We start from the raw sequence: 3970 nt of genomic DNA, 5'->3' as shown, positions 1-3970 counted from the left end.
GACTTTCTCCTTTGGAGCTAGAGATTTAAGACAGGGGTGGTCTTTTCTTAGTGGTCCCCAAATGATGATCCTGAGGCAGACGAGGGAAAATTCGGGACCGACTCTTACATCAATATAAAATTATTTTTTAAATCATATAAATTTAAGTTGTATGGTGTTTTCATAAATTGAAATAACATTTTATTAAAATTAAAAAGTATTAGTTATTTTAAATTAATTAGATATTCTTAACAAGGGTTGAGCTCTCCCTCCCTGCTCAGTGCAGGATGTAGGGAGGAGGCAATGCTGACGGGGCTGGGGGGGCTGCAGCTCTGGGGGCGTGGAAAAACGGCGAGGTTCTGGTGCTGCTGCTCTTCTTCCTCCTCTTCTTCTTCTTTCCAGTTTCTCCTTCCCCCACCTGCTCCTCATTTCTTATCCTGCCTCCTTCTCCTCCTCTCTCTGGCCTTTCTCCTGATCCTTCCTCTTCCTCTTCTTCCTCTTTCTCTTCCTCTTCCTCTTCCTCCTCCTCCTCCTCCTCTTCCCGCTCCCCCCGGGCCCAGCCCCCACCCTTTGTCCCCCTCCCTCTTTCCAGATCCCTCCCCATCGCCCCCCCCCAAACCACTCCCCATCGCCCCCCAATAAACGGCTCCGGGCTCAACTGGGAAGCTTTATTGGGAGCACTGGGAGCAGGCACTGGGCGGGGGCAGAGCGCCAGCGGGGCTGGGGGGGACACGGGACCCCCCCCAAAGTCAGCGGAGCGGGGACGGAGCGGGGGGTCCCGGCCGGGCCCGAGCCCACGGGGAGGGGCTGCGGCCGCCGCCGGCTCAGGAGCTCTGTGGGCAGAGAAAAGGGGGTGACACCGGGCTGGGGGCCCCGGCGGGAGCGCACACGCTCCGCCACGGCGGGGACGCCACCCCCGGCACCCGCCCTGACCTTCTTGCGCAGGGAGAAGCCGAGCCCCAGCGCCAGGAAGACCAAGCCCAAGACGAAGCCCCCGATGCCCGTCAGCATCTTGCTGCGGGCGGCGTCCGGCGGCATCTCTGGGGGGTCCGCAGGGCTCAGCACCCCCAAAACCTCTCACCGACACCCCGAGCCCCTCCCAGCGCCCTCCCTGTGGCCCCCGGCCCAGCCAGGGCCCCCTGAAACCTCCCCCCGATCCCTTTTTGTCCTGGCCAGGAGCCACCAAAGCCCCTCCCGTCCCTCTCAGCATCCCACAGCCCCCTCCCAGGTGCCCCCAGCGCCCCAGGACCCCCAAAGCCTCTCGCAGTCCCTTGGCAGCCCCAGCAGGACTCAGCCAGAGCCCTCCCAGGCTGTGCCCAGCACAACCGAGCTCATGGCGAGCCCCGCTTTGCCATCGCCGATCTCCTTCCAGCCCCTCGGGGCTCACTGCGATCCCTCCCAGGCACACCCAGCACCCCCAAACTCCCTCCCAGTGCCCACCAGGACCCCCAAACTCCCTCCCAGTGTCCACCAGGACCCGCTCAACCCCATCCCACCCTCCCCAGCATCCCCCAAACCCCTTCCCAGCCCTTGCCCAGCCCCCAGCCCCTCTCCCAGTTGCAGCCCGCCTCTCTCCAGCTCCCTCCCAGTGGCTCCCAGCACAGCCCAGCGGCTCTGCCAGCGCCCCCAGGGGCTCCCCCGTACCCCAGTGCCGCCTCAGGGGCTGCTCCAGGCTGACGTGCTCCACCTGGCAGCTGTAGCTGAGCCCGCGCCGGGGGGGCGTTTCCAGCAGCACCAGCAGCTGGTGGGTCCAGTCCCCGTTGGGGACCACGTCGGTGGCCACCACGTGCTCCGAGAGCTCCTGCTGGCCCTGGAACCACCTGACCTGGTTGGCAGCAGGGTAGAAATCCATGACGGAGCAGAGCAGGCGGCCGGGGCCGGGCTGGGAGCTCGAGTGGGCACCAGCGAGATGGACACGCTGGGGGACACTGGGAGAGAGAGCAAGAGAGAGGGGAGGGCTGGGGTGGGCTGGTGAGAGACTGGCATGGACTGGGAGTGATAAGGAATGGCCAGGGGAATGTGGTGGGAGGGACTGGGGATGGGCTGGGATGGATTGGGAATGTACTGGGACGGAGTGGGATGGACTGGGAGGGAATTGAATGGCACTGGGAGAGGTGGGAGGGGATGGAGAGTACTGGGAGAGAGGATGGAGGTCTGGGAGTGAACTGGGAATGAACTGAGAATAGACTGGGAATTGAGTTAGAGTGGGTGGACCGAACTGGGAAGGACTGGGAGGAACTGGAAATGGACGGAGAGGAACTGAGGTGGTTTTGAGAGAAATGGGAGGAGATGAGGGGCCCTGGAATTGGAGATTGTGCTGAGGGAATGAACTTGGAATGAACTGGGAATGGCCTCAGTAGGACTGGGAGGGACTGAGTAGGTACTGGGAGGGATTGGCAATGGACTGGGAGGGAGTTTGAAAGACTCTGGTGGCACTGGGAGGAACTGGGAATGACGTGCGCGGCACTGGGAGGCCGAGCCCAGCCCGGGGCAGTCGGCGCTGCGGGTCTGCCTGGCAACAGATGAGTCATCAGAGGTTCGTGCTTTGATTGGCTGAGAAGCGTCAGCTCCACGCTCGGCTGAGCTGGAGGCGCGGGGACGCACTGGGAGGAACTGGGATGGACTGGGCGAGCCACAAAGGTCAATGGGTGGATCAGGGGGTTCCGGAGATGTGTTCAAGGAGCGCTGAGGGCTCTGGGTCGATGTCCAGGGAGGTTTTGTGGTGTTCCGGGGTCATTGGCAGGGCAGGGCCCGAGGGGACACGCTCTGCCCCGAGCTCACCTCGGCGCCCCAGGAGGAACGGGGTGGCCACCTCGTAGTTGTTCCGGCAGTACCTGTCCACCTGAGCCCTTTTGTACTCCAGTTTAGCCGAGTCGCTGTTCCAGGACTTAGCCACCTTCTCCCCATAGGGGGTGAACCCTACGTAGTGCCCCACGTCGCTGTCGAACATCGCGAACTGCATCCGGTTGTAGATGAACCACTCCACGTACCGCATCTTCTCCGTGCCGTTAATGAAGTGACACTCCGATGTTATCTGCTCCTGAAACACCCCTGTGAGTGCAGAACATAGATCGGGGGGTGCCCTCCCAGCACACCCCAGCAGAAACCGCAGAGCTCCGGGGCCCACCCCGGATCCCCACTCCGCACCCCCTGTGCCCCACGGCCGCCATGGGACGCTCCTGCCCGCGCTGCCGCTTCCTCTTTGCCACCCTTCCCCCATTTCCCCTTCCACATCCTCTCCCCTCCCACCTCCGGCCGCTCCCAAATCACTTTTGGGGTCCCATTTCCCCATTTTCCCACAAATTCCCCAATCCCCAGCCCCCTCGGGGGGGTCACCCCTCCCCCGTTCCCCCCTTTCCCCCCTTCCCCACCCTCTCCCACTTCTCCCTCTCCTCCCCCCACACCTCAGCCCCTCCCGCTCTCCCTTTGGGGGGTCCCCTCCTCCTCCCCCTCCATTCCGGGCTCCCCCCTTCGCCCCCTTTTCCCCATTCTCCCCCCCGTCCCAGCGCCTCCCGCCCCCCGCTCACCCGAGACCTCCGCCCCCGCAGCCGGAGGGGCTCCCAGCACCACCAGTGCCACCAGCAGGGCCCCAGCTGCCGCCCCTCGCCCCATGGCCGGGGCCGGGCAGGGAGCAGCAGCCCCAAAGCAGCCGCGCTGCGCTGGGAGCGCCAGTCCGGAGCAGGGCGGGCTCGGCAGCGCCGCGCGCTCTCATTGGCTGCCGCCGCTTCTGGGCAGCGACCGGCCACGGGCTCTGCCCGACAACCGATGAGGCAATCCAACGCCCCGAGCTCTCATTGGCTAAGCCGCCTCCTGCCTGCGCTGCCATTGGCTGAGACCTTTCCGGGACGCTGCAGCCCCGGGCTGGGGGTTTTTTGGGCAGGGGGAACCTTGGGGCGCTGGGCAGGTGGGGGCGGGGATGGAGAGGCGCGGGCTGTGGTGGGCCAGCCAATCAGAGCCGCTCATTTCACAATTAACCCCTCTTTTTGGGTTA

At 64.0% G+C, this 3970-nt stretch overlaps 1 pseudogene; it reads right to left on the bottom strand.

Moving 5' to 3' along the window:
- Nucleotides 1-771: 771 nt before the first annotated feature.
- Nucleotides 772-3591, bottom strand: LOC128949749 (class II histocompatibility antigen, B-L beta chain-like; annotated as a pseudogene).
- Nucleotides 3592-3970: the final 379 nt, after the last annotated feature.

The sequence above is a fragment of the Melozone crissalis genome, unplaced genomic scaffold (assembly GCF_028551555.1).
Source record: "Melozone crissalis strain CALT ecotype California unplaced genomic scaffold, PUWL_Pcris_2 ptg000277l_1, whole genome shotgun sequence".
Classification (NCBI taxonomy): Eukaryota; Metazoa; Chordata; class Aves; order Passeriformes; family Passerellidae; genus Melozone; species Melozone crissalis.
Note: the sequence above shows the minus strand (reverse complement) of the source record. Positions and strands in the feature narration are given on the sequence as shown.